General features: G+C 37.2%; 1 protein-coding gene across 2 annotated transcripts in view; it reads right to left on the reverse strand.

Annotated features, from left to right (window-relative positions):
- The window catches only part of grm4 (glutamate receptor, metabotropic 4), a 163813-nt gene extending 154029 nt beyond the window's left edge, over positions 1–9784 (reverse strand). Inside the window, exon 1 of one of the 2 annotated variants that reach the window (XM_084426031.1) lies at positions 9404–9762. The gene's annotated coding sequence lies outside the window, so the exon portion shown is untranslated. Of the gene's footprint in view, positions 1–9403 lie in introns of both variants that reach the window. The other variant, XM_084426032.1, reaches the window with a different exon arrangement.
- Between the last annotated feature and the right edge of the window lie 7811 nt (positions 9785–17595).

Below are 17595 nucleotides of genomic sequence, written 5' to 3' on the forward strand. Positions count from 1 at the left end.
ATCACACTTACACAGTAAAAAGGGTATTAAAACACAGCCAATTAAGTTAATTGCAAATAAATTTGCTGCAGTATATGTACATAAAAAAGAAAAAGAAAATATGATTCAGGGCTATAGTACAAAAGCCAGGGACTAGTCGTGTAACTACTGTAGGTTGGTCAGTGATTACATAACAGTCACACTTTGTGGCGAAAGACCTTTTCTTCCATTTAGGGAAGACACATCAAGTGAGTTGTGTGAAAGAGAAAAAAAAGGGGGGGAAAAATCACTTATCGCAACAGTTCAGTTGACGCACTGAAAGCGCAAGTGTGAATGACGCTCGCTTGCTCTATAAAGCATATTGTGATGTCCGTGTTCCCAGTCACCGTGGATTCGCTTCAGATGGTGGGCGAGGAGCTGATCGTTTTCATTTAACCTCTACATGAGGCCCCTCACCCCTGGAGTCAGAGACAAAAAGGAAATACATAATCTGGCGGCGTGAGATAGGACGGAGAATATGATCCAATTGGCAGTGTCAGGACAGCGAGTCTTTGGCTGTAAGTCTGCCCCAGCCCAGGAATGAGCATGATGCTGGTGGGCTAGTTATAAATGTGTTCATTTCACACACCATTTCACATGAGGCGCTCATACGGGGGTCCGACGCTCAACCTGACATAAGGGACCGTTCGGCAGACACAAAGTCTCCGCAGGACGCAGGCACTGTTGCAATGATTTCTTGAATATCTTGAAGGAATATGTAGAATATAGCTAAAATCACTCTGCAGGATTTGTGTGGGCTGGGCTAATAAAGATCTTTGCTCAGGGTAATTCATGCTATGTGGGTAGCAAGGGCAAAGATCAATACAACAGCACAGAATCTCCTCAGGTGGGTTAATGGTGAGTTTTACTCCAGAGGCAAAATTACAGCATACAGTCAATCAGATGATGATAAACTGTTGTATGAAACTGATATTTTGACTGAGTGAATCTTATATTTTGCATTCTTTTCTGATGAAAGTCCAATTTCATCCTACTTGACCCGCTCCGGGCGGGATTCGAACTGGCGTCTTCAGGCATGGAACGCTAGTGCGTCCTTGGGGCCGGGAAGTGAGGTTTACACACACAGCTCTTACTAGCTTCCCTCTATTACACATTACAAATGATATGATGATAAAAATGAAAACTTTACATGAATTTCATAATCAGCATATTTACGTTTACTAGAATAGTTTTTTAATGCTTAAATGTAAAAAGAAACACACATTATTTTTCACATATTTTACATTGCTGCAGCACCTCTCTTCCTAGGCTTTCAGTAACGCTCTGTTTCGTTCAGGTCTCCTTTTTCCGAAAAGTGCAATGAGGTCTGATTGGTCTGCTGGACTAGTGTGTTGTCATTGGTCAAACGCTTCGAGTGTGTTACAGAAATGTCACGCCCCTTAACCTATCCATGAGTTTCAACACACTACTAACTAACTGTTTTTCGTTCTTTTTTTTTTTTTCTTGTATGCTTTTGACGGGAATTATTTAAATGAGGAATATTGTGATGTACGTTGAAGAAAACTGAAGGCTACAATCGAGGTGTTTCAGGGATTTCAGAAACAGTGCTTACTGATATATAGTCAAGTCACCTTGATTTATATTAGTGCTTTTTACAATACAGATGGTTTCAAAGCAGCTTTACAATGATTAAATGAATGCAATAAAGATTGTTTTGGCTCTACAGCAGCACTAGAAGAAAGTCCCAGTCTGATTTAAGTTCATCATTGATTCATTTTCGTTGTAAAAAACATTAGTTATTAATTTAGTTTAGGGGCTGTTTACATGAATAACTCCCTTTTGGAGTGACATTGGGCTCTGTAACTGCAGATCTTTTTTTATGCTCAAACATGAACATTACACACTAATGAAAGTTGTAAAGAAATGTAAAAAAGCATAATAGGTCCAGCAGCAGAACTCAAGCTGACATGAAACCAACAGGATTGTGCAAAACATAATGATCCATACAGTTTATCATGATCTGAGAATGTTCTGGAAGCAATCTAGAGAATTGAGAATTTTATATACAAAAGACCACATGATCAATGTCACAAATTTGTTTATTTGATTAGTGATCAAGAAAACACAGAATATTCAATATTATGTCTGTAATGTTTCCTGTCCTGTGTTTCCCTTGTCTTGTGTGCACTTTTGTTATTTCCTGTTCTGTGTCATGTTTTTGTAGTCCTTTGTAGTTTTTCTTGCTTATTAGTTCTCCCAGGTGTTTCTAATTAGCCACACCCCCTTGTTATCTTGTTTAGCTTGTTTGTCTGTGTATTTAACCCTCTGTGCTTCAGTTGTTGGTTGTCGGTCGTTGTTTAATGTACTGTTACCTGTTCTTGTCCTGAGTTCCGTGTTCCGCCTGGATTACCTGTTTGTTTTATTAAATGTATGCTTGCACTTGGATTCTCTCTCTGCTTCATCCTTGCCTCAGCGTGACAGAGCTTCACTCAAACAGAACAGAACTGTGACAATGTCCTCATTTGACTTATCTTTTTAAAAAACTCTTACTCTTAGATTTTCAATGTCTTTTGGAGCCCACTGTATATATTCTCATTCAATCGTTCGATTTCACATTTATAAAATATCTTGATTATACCGAGGCCATTTCTATGGAGACGATTTCAAATATTTAAAGTGTAATATGATTTATTGCCTCTTCTTAATTTGCCTGTCATTGTTTTTTTTTTTTTTTTACTGTTCTGCCATATGACTAATGACCATTTACACACCATTTATCACTGTGGGTACCAAAAATATCTTTTTTTGCTTTTCAAGCAAGTCCTAAATCAAGCTCCTCAGTGCAGTCGAGCAAACAAAGATGATTTAACAGAAAATTTGGAGAAAGTGGAGCACTTCTGAAGAGACGCACGTGCCTTGCATCCCGACGGCCATGCACAAACGGGCCTAATGAGTTGGCTCTCACCAGAGAGGTGGACAATACCCTGCAACCATCGCTCTGAAATGAACCGATGCAGAGCGCAAGCCAGACTACTGAGTTCTCTGTTTCATTCAGTCCATTGAGTTCCTCTGGGGGGGTACGATCTTGTGCCACAGATCCTCTTACCCAAAACACTACACGGCCCATTTGCTGTAATAGAGCACATAGGAACATTTTTGCTGTGTATGCTGTGGATTGAGAAACACTGTCGGGGACGGCGACGACACTAGTGCTGCGCTCCCCCTAGTCTTCGAGCAGTTGGCCAGGGTCGCCTAAAGCAGATGGCCTGGACTGAAGACACTCAATATGACCCAATATGTCTCATTACACACTTACGCAATCATATACTGAAGCACTGAGCTATTTTCTATTATAACCAATCTCTCTTTTAATGAATATCTAGGTCTTGTTGTTGAGTAAAAGTACCTAAACATCATTACACCGAGATGAATCTAACTGAGAAGAAAATTGCTTGTTTTAAACTCAATGTGAAAAGGCATTCATTCGCAAACCCATTTTGCATCCATAATGTCATATATTTACGATGAAACAGGATATTCAAAACGAAATATATGTAAGACGGGACATGATTTTATCTATCGGGAAATGATTACATTGTGAAAAGTGAGCATTTTCATACCACAATGGTGCAAAAAAAAAAAATGCCTTAATAGCTATTTGGCTATCAGTTAATATTAAGCAATAGCCAGGACAGCCTATGTGAGCAGTTCAGAAGCTGAAAAAGTTTAAATATTATTTTAATTATAGATTACAAAAGACAAAAATTTTTCAATGGAAATCTACCCAATAAGAACAGAAACATGCTAAACTGTTAGTTCACCCAAAAATGAAATTTCTGTCATTAGTTACAAGACAATGAGGTTCATCCTCGTGTCACTTTAGCCACTGAGAACCATTGAGGTTTGTACTCACGTCAAGCAAGTAGGTTGCGCTTCTGTTTATGATCAATGTTTATATGTGAATGAAATTTCACAATCTTTTTATAAAAGTTTTGGGTGAATAGACTTTTAATGAAGGGAGAGAAATCTCTTTGTGTTCCCAAGATGAACGAAAGTCTTATGGGTTTGGAACGACAAAACGACATAAATTGACAACAGAATTAAAAAATGTCGGTGAACTAGCCCTTCAAGAGGGCAAATTGTTATTTTCCCACCATTGACAGAATTTTCCATCATTCAAGAGACAATGCTTCCCCGCAGGGTATACAGTAGGGGACGCTATTACACATCTTACAGAATCTCAGATCAAAACACAGGCAAAAAGCAGAAAAAGAGATAGCAGATGCATATGTACAGTAAAATAACACGATAATTAAACATATAACAGCATATAAATCAAAACTGTTCAACGTTACTGAATGAAATGTTGACCCAGGTACAGGACTGCAGAGCTTTGCGGTGTTGAAAGAAGCGATCTACTCCATGGCTGCGTTTAAATTAAAGATTTTGTGCCCGTCTCTCGCTAACGTCTCAGTCACTCGGATGTACGTCATTGCTTGCATTACGCAAGTGCTCACTACTGGTTGAACCCTAGCAATGTGTTTAAATGGAACACCCTAAGCCCTTGATCACTTGGAATCCGCAATGGAGCTGATTTATTATGTACAGTTTTCTTTCTTTTTTTTTTTCTTGTTGCATTGTGTTCTATGGATCTGCCTGAAGTGTACATATTGAGCAGACTCGCTCCCTCAATCTGTCCTAATAAACTTCCCTCATGCACTTGTTAAAGGTGCTGTATGTAACTTTTTTTATAAAATGAATCCTTTTTTTATTGCCCGTCTGTGAAGGGGTTGTAATCACACATTACAATGATCCACTTTTCGCGTTTTGCTATTACCTCTGAAGGCCAGTATTCCTATTTTTATGTGAAGTCTCCGGGTCGGATTTTCTGCGAAATCCACCGGATGTGACGTGCATGCGCGCTCCCGAGCCTCTCCGTTTTATATATACAGTCTATTGCGACGGCACTGCAGCTAACGACATGGAGTCTGATAACACCAAAAACCGACCTGCCTCCAGCACAACACAGACTCCAACACAAACTCCAAAAAAAAAAAAAAAATTATCTGATTTTAAAAGATTTTTTATCTGCTGAAGCTCGTCAGGCCAAACGTCAATCGGATCGACTCAGGACGAAAACACGGATCAACATTGGCAGAGCGTTTGAATTATGGAGAGACCTCCGCTTTGTTTTAGGTATAAAAACAGACCCTTTCTAAGGCTTTCATCCTTTTGGACAGGTAAGCTAACAATACTTCAAAGCATGTAAAATATATTGTGATTTTGTGCTTTAGTTGGCTCAAGTTAGACATCATTAGTTCGCCAGCTAACGCCGACCATTTGCTAACGTTATCTGATGTGAAAGACTACAGTTGTAACTTTATTGCTTTTCACAAGCACGAGCGCTGTTGTTGCAATCTGAAACATCACCGCTAGAGGCCGCTGGATCCTACATACAGCACCTTTAAAAGCACTTCAAAATGGCGGCGGGGATTAGTGTTTAGGGAAGTTTGTGAGTGTTTGTCTAAAAGTTAAGCGCAGCCCGTATATGCTGTGATCATCGTTCTGAATACTATCTGGACTTAGTCTTTGAGAAAAACACAATTTTCTCCGCTTTTTGTTTAATATGTTTTTTTTTTATTAAACTTTCCCAGGTTTGACTGAAAAAAAGACTACATGAAGCTAGAATAAAATTATTATTTTTTTTTTTTTTAAGAAGAGGCTCTGTTCATTCTTTCAACATATTGCATGTTCAGATATTCATACAACAAAATATTCTGGAGGCCATGAAAGTTTTGAGAAAAGAATCAAAAACGCTGACTGTGACTGGCAATCTTTTTTTAAACGCTGATGGGGAAAGAGTTAATAAAGCATAAATCTGACTATTTTTATTATTTAATTTTCCTGACAGCAATTTTTGCTGTGAATCTTCACGGCTAACACGCTTCTGACTTAAACTGTCATGTTGCAGCTTGCATCGCTTTAAATATGCAAGACCTGTTAATATTTGGGCAATGATCTTAATTTAAATGATCTCATGTCACAAGTCTACAGCAGACACTGAATTTACCCAGCCTGTGAAGGCGAGGGCGAAAAATAGAGGCGAGAGATATCGCAAGAAAAGGAGAGGGGAAGTCTGCATCTGATAAAGTCATGCCACTCTGAACTGTGCTGATGCGAAAAACAGATGTAGGCGATGACCTGCTAAAGGCTATCACACTACACTCAATACACTGTCTCCTCTTCTAGCCCTCTGTGCCAGAGGGTGTCATCAGATAATGTGGGCAGAAAATCCATAAGCAGGAGCCTCTGACACAGGGCTAAATTGAGTCAGAATGTGTTTTTATGCTTAGTCAGTTGGTTTAAGTAATTAAGTTGCGATATCGGTCGAACTTCCTCAAGCAAAGGTTTTTGACCTTAAAGAAGGCCGTTCATTCTCTGGCCAACGATAGCGACTTGAAAAACAGACATTGCAATAGTTTTATCCACATGCATGACACATTCAAACTGTGATATGCAATCTAGGCCTGAGCTCAGGCCCTGAACAGCAGGCAACAGATTTAAAAATACAACATTCATAGCAACAGTGAAAATACAAAGACTGAATTCCCACATCATATCATATCACAGTATGATCCCCTGACTGGTGCATTGGAATAAAGTAGGCCTGCCATTAACCACCCTCAGCAATGTTAAAAATAAACTCATTATCATTTCAAATAAAATGTAAACTCCTCCATTTCTTTATCAAGCAAGAGTTCCGATCCAAAAAGAAGCATCATTATAATCATTTCTGGTAGCGTAATGCCAACCCTCCAACATCAGTAGTCAATCTGAATTACATTTAATCTGAATCTAATTGCAGCGTCATTATCGGTTGTAGCTCATGACCATTACTCATAAGTAAACTCAAATAAGAGCAAAGCTTTATGGATCTCTGCCAATCTATTTCACAACACAGAAATACCATGAGTTATTCCTAATACAAGGACTTTAGAAAATGGAAGCTGTTCATAGAGTTATTTAGGTGCTAACAAACAGCTTTTGGCCATCTGTCAGCAGTTAACTATATTCAGTAGCAAATAATGACAAACATTGACATACTGCCATGTATGATAATTCAAAACATATTTGGCATATTTGCTGCCTATAGAACAGAATGGTGACAGTAGGTGAAGGAAGAGCATAATGACTTATTTAGTTTATTCAGTCCGCCTGTGTTGTCCGCCGCTTTCGATGGAGATAAACAACGTTAACCGATACAGACTCTCAACCCGGAGGAAACCCAGGGTCAAATGGCATTTACAGAGCATGAGTCCTAAGAAAACTAATGAATAATGTATAAAACCTAGTGTTGTTTCTCTTTTTTTTTTGCCTTGCAGAACTTACATGGCGGTGCGTGATCAGACTCATAAGGAGTGCAAACGCACACTTCAGCAATTGAAGTCATCCAGTGGCTAGAGAAAAGTACGAAATTTGTCACAGGACAAAACTTTACAAGTTGGCACCGCACCAGTTTTCCTGACTTCCCTATCGCCGTGATGGAAAAGTTCATTAGCTCATTCAATTATGTAATAGAGCCATCTTGGCGGAGTCTGAAATCGCCAGACCTTAGCGTTCCAAGCTAAAGCTCTTTCCATTGCTTTAAAAGCTTCTCTGGACTAATGAAGTCTAAAGAAGTGACTTCATACTGCACTAGGCTATACATACAGAGAGACATGCTTCTCTGTTATACAACCTTTTTCTACAGCAGGTCCTGATGTTGATGCCCAACCAGAGGCCCCAGAAAACTCTTTTTGCAGTGGCAAAACAGGGAAATGCAGTACTCTGTGCTGCTTTATGATCAATGGGATTGTAGCGCTCTCACAAAGACCCAGGGAGTGAGTCATTGCTGCGACAGCCTCTCCATACTACAAAAGTCAGTGCACTCCATCACACATTGTTTAAGCACATCATGTAGGTGTATGCTTTTACATAGCTGACTCATTAGGTCTGACAATGCCATGCCATACGGTATTGTGGAACAACGTTACAAGTCAAGGCTCCGCGACTTCCATGCAGCCCTCTCTCTCTGACTGACACCTCCCAACTGCTTTCTTTTACAGGTGTTTTATTTAACTCGTCTCTGGTAATTTCCAGTGGCAATTAAAGACACATTTAGATAGCAAGAGCTTTTATTAATGCCAAAACATCCATTAATGGTATTAAGGCATTTGGAGGTTTATACAAACCCATCTAACATGCTGTCTAAACTAGCCCATCTGGTCCAGATGGCCTCAAGGTTTGACATCTGCAAGGCTGATAAAAAATCTTCTCTTCTTCTAGATCTCCACAGGCTATATCTGGGTCAATGACATGATGTCGGCATCTATTAAATTATGAAATGATATGTTAAAATGCAACATGTCCAGAAATGATGTCTATGATTAAACATGGCTTCAATTTCTGAATTCAAGTTATTTGATAAATGTCATCCTGCTTACACTAAAAAATGTCTTGTTGTACACAGATTGTATATGAAATATGAAAAATATGAAAAGGAAAAAGCATAATTAGAAAGCTGAAATTCTTTGGATGAAAGTGATGGAAGCCATTAATATATATATATATATATATATATATAGATATTATGTACCAACAGTCTGATGTCATGTAACAAAATGAAAACATAAAATAAGTCTATACATATATACATTTTTGTCCTCAAATTGAAGTCAGTGTGGCATTATATATAGTAAGCATTTTTATGCATACATATATAGCAAGCATTTTTATGCATACATTTTTTTATGCATTATCTTGGTGCAAAGATCATATAAGAACTTGTCACGTTCGCCTTAAATTGCATTTTTAAAAGATCTCCTCCTTATCTTGTTCATCCTAATGTCATTGACCCATCTTCTTCTATCTAATTTCTGTAGCTGCAAGTGACCAAGAGATTCAATATGTCAGACAGAATTAAGTATTAGCCTATTCTCCGTTAAAATATTCTCATTGCAGTGAAGCCCACCTATCCAGTAAACCTTAATAAAAACATTAAATCCTGACAGGTGATTAGCATATGAATCAGTGATATGCATTCAATCTAAGAGGCGTTGATGCACAAAAGAAAAACCTGTTGTTTAGAACAAAGTGATGGGCACAACTTCACACTGCTATTTTCACAGAGCAACGAGAAAAAAGAAAAAAAGAAATCAGATGATCACAGGAAAGTCAGATTTGCCAAAGTACCGCACTACTGGTCAAAATATAGGCTGAAGCCAAACGTCTCACAAACATCGTGCCTGCGCTATTATTATGTGTAAACCAGCAAATGTCGCTATTGATATCAACAAATCAACATCGACGAAACGAATCGAGCGATGCTTTTCCTGCAAAGAATCCGTGAGCGATGTTCAAAGTTGACCCATTTCCATGCACTCACCTTCTTCTATCTGCTGCCGCTGTTGCCAAACACCTCCAGTGTGATCACCTAAACACAGTCGACTGCAGATTTTAGGGTATCTCGTTAATCGTTTGCTGAACGATGGCCCCCAATTCGACAAACTCCATTCCCCACGTATGGAAATCACACGCAAATCTCCCAAAGCACGATACCAAGTGGGAAAAGCTGTTGCGCTGTCCAGTGAAAGTGGTGCTGAAACGCTCTCGGAGCCGAAGTACTTTCCATTTCTCCAAGTCTCCGTGTTCATTCATTCAATAGAGGCAAATATTGTGCGTCTTGTGTTAGAAGCTCATACCTGAAGAGATAGTAGCCTACTGCACTGAGCATAACTAGAGAGCAGAGCCGTGCTGAGATGTAGGCAGTGCTCTTCAGTCGAAGCAGTGTGTTCAACGCCCACACAGCCCACTCCATTTGATCACACACACACACACACACACACACACACACACACTACAATACAATACAAATATCTTACAGTATTTTTAAGTTTAAAAAAAAAGGACTAAAAAGTTATTAAAATGTATGAACCACTCTATACTTTATGGATAAATGAATTCCCTGAAGGACAACAAATAGATTTTAATTGCTAAAATATAGGTTGGTTTATTAAAATTGTATAATTTAATATACAGAACTGTAAAATATACAATCACCAAAATGTCTCCTGTAAATATTGTCACTGTATCTTTTTACAGTAAAAATATGGTACGCTGCTTTTTTTTTTACCATTTTTACTGTAAATAAAAAGGCTCTAAAAAATCAAATACTGAATAAGCAACCATGTTGAGGGGATAACATTATTTCAGATTATCTAGAAGGATCATTTTAAAGAAGTCTTGTTTGATCTCATTAGGATTGTTTCCTTACTTATTTTTAAGGTTTGTACTACTGTATTTTTCACTCTGGAAAGGAAATTAGTTGAATACGCTTTTAAACCCCAGTGTAAATGTCCTGGAGACAATTGTACATCTTCTTGCACATGCAAGATGTAAAATATAAAGCATAAAGATTCAGGGCATTGATAACCACAGTGCAGTGAGCAAAAGAGGAACTAAAAATACAGAATGTCCCGAAGGATACTTTTTTAAAATATGCCCATTTATGTGTTGCTGTTTTTTTTTAAGGACACATTTAGTCTCAAAGCACGTCAGTACAAATCTGGGCTTGAATAAAAGGCAGGCAACAACTACTTTTGGATGGTGATTTAGTGTTGCATTTTAGCATTCTCCCAGGATATTTCATTGTGAATTCTTAATTCTAATTTATTCACATAATTCCTTCAATGTCAGTGTCTTCCAAACCATTTCCCCAAAGGGGCTTGTGATTATAAAATCATTAATGTAGAGTGCATAATATACTGATATCTTTCTATTGTTAATTTGCTGCTCGTGTTGTTTATAAAGGCAGACTGACATTTTAGGTTAACAGTACAATGTATCAGTTTATCCGCAGATAATTTTTTATTTAAATGTATTCATTGAAACTCATGCAAAGTAATTTATAACAGTCAAACTTACATCAGTGGACATAAAGAATGAGTTGCAGACCCTTCTTTTAGAAATGAGCTTGATATGGACTATTGTTTTCTGGTGTGTCAAGAAAAAAAGAATTCAGATATATACCTAATTGCTTATTAAATATTTGTCTTATTCATTCTAGTCCCTTTATTGCTTCTTGCATCTGCATTTAATTCTGTGGATTTGTATAAATGTTTTACTGAGGACATTTGGCATTACCTCTTGTCTCATTCAGCTATAATTGAATGTGAGTAAAGCTAAGACACAGTTAATGGTAATTCTCCAATTAAGTTTTAAACTGTCCAAAATTCAGAGCTTATTGGCGTTTTGGGAAATCTCCGAGATAAGTGTAATTTTTAAATGGTACACTAGCACAACCTAGTGGAGAGAAATGCTTACTTATGGTCAACATTCATCTTTTACTGCCATTTCCACATACCAAAAACACAAAATATCTTGTGTCCTTTTATCACCTGAAAACAAAAAAACAAAAAAAACAATATGTAGTATATTTGAAATTTGCAAATACAATATAAATGTGTATATAAATATGTATTTACAAAAAATACGTTTTATATATATAGATATGCAATATAAACATGTGTTTTTTTTTTTGTATATATAAAAAATAACCACCTTTGTCACCAACAAGCTTCTATTATTCCTCCTAAGTATGCTAAAAAACCACCGGCACTAAAGTATCACAAACAGAGATATATTTAGTACAGTCCTGCAGCAGTGTTTTGTCCCTGTCGGACAGAGCCCATGTCTCTTTGGTGTCTAGCCAAGAAGCTTTACTGCTCAGAAGCCAAGCTGCCAAGCCACTGTAGGAACATTGGCCAGCGTGTTACAGATAAACTCCTCAAGGTGGCAAATTGCAGTGCTGCCAGACTCACTGGCACTACATCCAGTTTTAGTCCATATCTAGTGCTTTTGGATCATTGCTTTACTAATATAGTAAGAAAATGTGGTGTTGTTCCTCCACGTGCTGCCAAAACAGCACTGACCTGCTGTGGTATCTGGTACAAAGAGGTTAGCAGCAGATCCTCCAGGTCCTGTAGGTTGCGAGGTGAGCCGGCATTCAACTTCTGTTTGCTCCGACCTGGGATTTCATTGCCCTTGTGCATCGATGAGCATTGGGCGCCCTGTCGCTGGTTTGTGTTTTGCTCGTCCTCGGACCACTGTTGTTAAATTCGGACCCCTGATGACCGGGAGCAACCCACAAGCCTTGCCGTTTCAGAGATACTCTGACCCAGTCGCCTTGCCATAACAATCCAGCCCTTGTCAAAGTCACTCAGATCTTTATTCCTGAACCTTTTATACTGAAACCAACACATTGATTACAAGAACTGATTGTTTGCTTGCCATCTAATCTACCAGACCTTAATATGTGGCCTTGTTAGGAGATGATCGACAATATTCGCTTCACCTCTGACTGGTCATAATGTTTTGGCTCATCAGTGTGTATGAGTAATAAGGCCTCTCATGTTAAGGTCCTTCCTTAAAACTTAAAAGATATTCTTTCCATTTCTATAACATCTATTTTAAACTGTACTCAATGCACCAACTGCAAAACAAAGTCCTGAAGATAAAGCAGCACAAGGATGGAATGAAAAAAAAAAAAAACAGAATAGAAAAGATTATTTTAAAGATATTTTGTTTTTCAACATGCTGCAAGTAAAAATAAAAGAAATATCCAGACGAGACATTGTTCAGTGGTCTTAAATTTTTTGTGACATTTAAATAAGCCTTGGATTTAGGGCGCATATTTGACAGGCAGCACAGAAAGATATATACAGCTATAAGATGGATCATAGTGAGGACCCTTCAGAGGGAATAATTCACACTTAGCAGAGCTCATTGTGGACTACAATTATTAACTGACATTTAAATGCCCCTTGCTAATATTATGTTAACCTATACATCACCAGGTCCACGAGGAGGGGATAAATAAAAGGAATGGTGCCCACAGAGAAAGGGAGGATGAGGCTAGGCCAGATTGGTTCATGTAAATCAGTTCCAGCTATTTCTTCCTCCAACACACACATACTATATGTATGTCTAAATCTTTTATATTATTGGAGCACAAATTACTTTCTAGGACAATAATCATCATGCAATTTAGTGACATCAGTCTGACGCAAAAAAAAGCCTAACATTGCTAATAATATTGAACTACAAAAAATCGATCACTTACATCCTAGAGGAAAATGTAAACTCCTTGAGCAAACTGGCATAGCATCAAGTACATTTTCTCTGAACACTGTCTACTGCAAAAGTGTAAACTTTAATTAACTACTTCTGCACCATTAAACAGACGACACAAAAAAAAAGAACAAAGTGCAGGTTGGTGGCTGTAGGAAATAACTCCATTAAATAACTTAAAGTGAGCTGGCAGGCTGATAATGTGAGCAGCTCCAAAGTAAATTGGTTTTCTACTGTTATTTGTTATACGTATAACCCTTGAAAAGGGTGCATCAGTTAGATAACAGCTAGAAAGTGTGTACTAGCCTTAGCCATACAGCAGATCATCATCAATAATCATTTAAAAACTTTTAGATTGTTGGCAGCTCAGTAATGAAATAAATTCAGTCTCACATTCATTGGGTAACTACTGTGACATTAAAAACAATGGCCTAATAAATCATAACATACTGATTTTTAGCTACTTTCCCATCATCCTGTGCAGCAAACATTGCTCGTAGTAAGACAACTGTTTACTCTTTGCCCTAATCAATGAAAACATTTCACAATGAGTATTTAAATCTGTAATGTAGCATTATTCTTGAAGAACAGTCAATAGCTGCATAGCTTCTAACCTGTGAGTTTTATCTTAAAATTCTGCCACCAATCTCCGCTTTGACTGCCCAAGCTTCTCGTAATAACATAGCGCTCAATGATAAACAGTCAACAATAATTGTATGTTTATGCCCCACAGAACACCAGTTTCCAAACAGCACAGGAAAATTAGATTTAGATACTTTCTCCAAAATGTATACTATGGGTTTGTCGTAATGCCTCTAGTCATGATGTCCACAGTGTAGTGTGTTAGTCATATAATTTCGGCACAACAGATGGTGTGGACCACATCTAAAAATAAATAAAAATACACAAATAGTACCTCCCCAGGTCGTATAGAAACAAACTAAATGAGTTATCACATAACATTGCTGAGATTATACAGTATCATAATCATAATATATGCTATGAATCATAATATATGTTTTATTTTGATCACTTAATTATTCTTTCCTGAGGTCTATTCTTTCCTATTTTTGCATGAAAAATATAGACTAATATATCATGACCATTTTCTACACAGCAAAAACTCCAGTGTTAAATTTGGCTCCACACTCAAGAGTGTTAAAGTGTTAAAATGTGAGTGTTAAATGAACACTCTGAAGCAGTGTTAAATTAATTAGCTAATTAAGTGATTTATTGAGTGATGATTGACCATTATTGAAGACACCTGATGTTAACAAGCAAAATCACCAAAGCAGAAAATCTATTTTAAGTCACCATTATGATGATCAGTGTTTGCTTTCGTTGGGCTCTTGACCCGTAAACAATTAACTTTAGATTTAGTTTGGGTGTTGTAACTGAGTTATAACTGCCAGATGAACAAAGAGAAAAGGTGATCAGGTCGTGTTGATTATGGTCTAACATAATCATAATTTGACCTGAATCACAAAACTCATTTAGAGAGTTAGGTTTACCTTGTTGATTACAGCAGCCCTGTGATTCTACAGCATATGATTTTCAGCAATTTCAATGTAATCCAAAATATTTTTTAAAAGTTGTTCTGATCAAAAGACTTAGAAAAAATATTTTATTTAGACACACTAACATCAATAATCAGCCTGTGAATCTCAACAATGGTGACAATAATAAAGCATGTTGCAGTGCATTCTGGGTGCCACCAATCAAAACTTATTCATGGCTCCCATCATGCATTGCGGTTTTTCACCATTGTTGAGATTCATACACTGATTCTTGATGCCTGTGTGTGCCTAAAAGAAAGATTTTTTATTTTTTTATCAGAACAACTTTTAAGAAATCCTTTGGATTATATTGAAAATTCTGGATCTTATGCTGAAGAATCACTGTGATGCTGTAATCAACAATATACATCTAAATTAGAGATTATGCTCTAAATGAGTTTAGTGATTCAGGTCAAATTATGATTATGTTAAAACATAACCAACACCACCAGATCACCTTTTCTCTTTATTCATCTGGCTGTTGTAACTCAGTTACAGCCACCAAACTAAATCTAAAGTTAAAAATGTAAGGGTCAAGAGCCCAACTAAAGCAAACACTGACCACCATAATGGTGACTTACAATTGTGATTTTTCTCTTTTGGTGATTCTGCTTGTTAAAATCAGGTGTCTTCAATAATGGTCAATCATCACTCAATTAATCACTTAATTATCTCATTAACTTTAACACTGATTCAGTGTTAATTTAACACTCTTGAGTGTGGAGTCAAATAAACTCCCAGGAGAGTTAATTTAACACTGGAGTTTTTGCTTTGTACCTTTCTCTGACCCATTGTGTGTGTGTGTGTGTGTGTGTGTGTGTGTGTGTGTGTGTGTGTGTGTGTGTGTGTGTGTGTGTGTGTGTGTGTGTGTGTGTGTGTGTGTGTGTGTGTGTGTGTTGAGAGAGAGAGAGAGAGAGAGAGAGAGAGAGAGAGAGAGTGTGTGAGAGAGAGAGTGAGAGAGAGAGAGTGAGAGAGATGTACACACACACACATTCTGACAACATTGAGGATCACCTTACTGTAGTTATTACAATGTGTCACAGGAGAGTATAGTTCCGACTATATTCTGTGAAGGAGAACATCTGTCTTTCATAGTGCGTCAGTGGAATGACAGACCAGGCGTGTCGACCCGTCCCTGCCTGATCATTACAGCTTCACCAATTAGGTCCTTAGAACATTCAATATTGATGAATTCATTCTTCAGTTTTTCACATTTCACCACAGAGCAGTTATATCATACTCGTAGCCTACCCTTGCAGATCTGTTCTGCACAAGTTCAGCAAAGTCATATTCACAAGAATCTAAAGCACAAGTAGACCTACATAATACACTTTTGCTTACACCACACTAGCACTATAATTGCTGCAGTGTCCCTGAGTTATAACTGCAACGGTGCAGATAAGCAACTGAATCGAGCTGCCGGTTCTATAACAATCACTCTCAAAGCAAGCAATGTTCCTCTGACATTTTCTCCATTTGGGCTAATACAAGACTCTTAGACAACTCTTAACAGCAATTTCCTTGTTGTTACGTTTCCTATGGAAGTGCCATTAAGGCAGTCGAAGTACATGGTGCCTTGGATGTGAACTAGAGAGTAGTGAATTGCTACAGAATGTCCATGAATATCCCAAGATTTCCTCTCATTCGGAAGGACTAATTTATGCAAGGTAAAGCTGATATGTATCTTTAATTTTGTATTAACAAATTATTTCCATCAGCCCTCGTTGAAGGTACATGCGAGTAATCAGCAAGCATAATGAGTAAGTAGTTGCTACATTTACTTAATTTACTAGGGCTGGCCAATATATATATTTTATCCAACCAGAATTTATTGGATTGTCAAAAATGGGCGTTAAAAAGCTAGGTTGGTGGAGGAGAGAGGTTGAAAAATAAGAGTGAATGGTGACAAAAAGAAAAATCGTTTTTACAAAAAGGTGGAGCAAGTTATTACACTTTGAAAGATTAGAAAGAAAAAAATGTTATCCTCTTGAATATCATGCACTGATGAATTATTCACAATAGGACCAATGTGCATTAAATAGGCCCTGTGTAACCTCTACACTGTAAAAAAAAAAAAAAAAAAAAAAAAAAAAACGGTGAAATTTACGGTAAAAAAAAAAAAAAGCTGTGATTGCCAGTATTTTACCGTAAAAAATATGGTGGCAACCTTTTATGTTTTACGGGACTTAAATTTAAGGGCAAAAAAACAAAACAAAAACTATGTAAAAAAATCCTGTGAAATTTACGCTAAAAAAATGTCAGCTTGGTTGCCAGTATTTTACCATAAAAAATATGGTAGCAACCTTACTTTGGACCTAAATTTACTGCAAAAAAAAAACATCAGCAGGACTTAAATGTGTGGTAAAAAAACATCAGCTGTGGTTCCCAGTACTTTACCATAAAAAATACAGAAGTAACCTTTTAGTTTTTACGGGACAACTCTTAAGTTTCATTAACCAATAAACTTTATCATTCAATTTCACTAAAGTATTAAAATCTGCTTTATACCTCTGTAATATACCGATAACCATCATAATAACATAGGTGGTAAAAAAGAAAATCACATGATGATTCAAAGTTTACCACCATTAGTTTTCCACAAACTGAGCACCTATTAATATAAAGAAGGTGCACAGTGTCATACACACAAATAAAAAACTCCATCATGGTGACACACAAGGCTCCAAATAATGCCATACACATTCATTAAACAATGTATGATGTAATATAAACCCCAAATGTACATCACTGATAACAAAAACTATGAAGAAACATACTTTTTTAAATGAAATAACATCAAATGTGAAGTGTCACGCAGGGAATTCTGGGAATGTCAATTTAGAGAAACAACAAGAACAGAAAAAGAGAAGACATGAGCAGAAACACAAGAACT

This window comes from Rutilus rutilus, assembly GCF_951802725.1.
Source record: "Rutilus rutilus genome assembly, chromosome: 12".
NCBI classification, from domain to species: Eukaryota; Metazoa; Chordata; class Actinopteri; order Cypriniformes; family Leuciscidae; genus Rutilus; species Rutilus rutilus.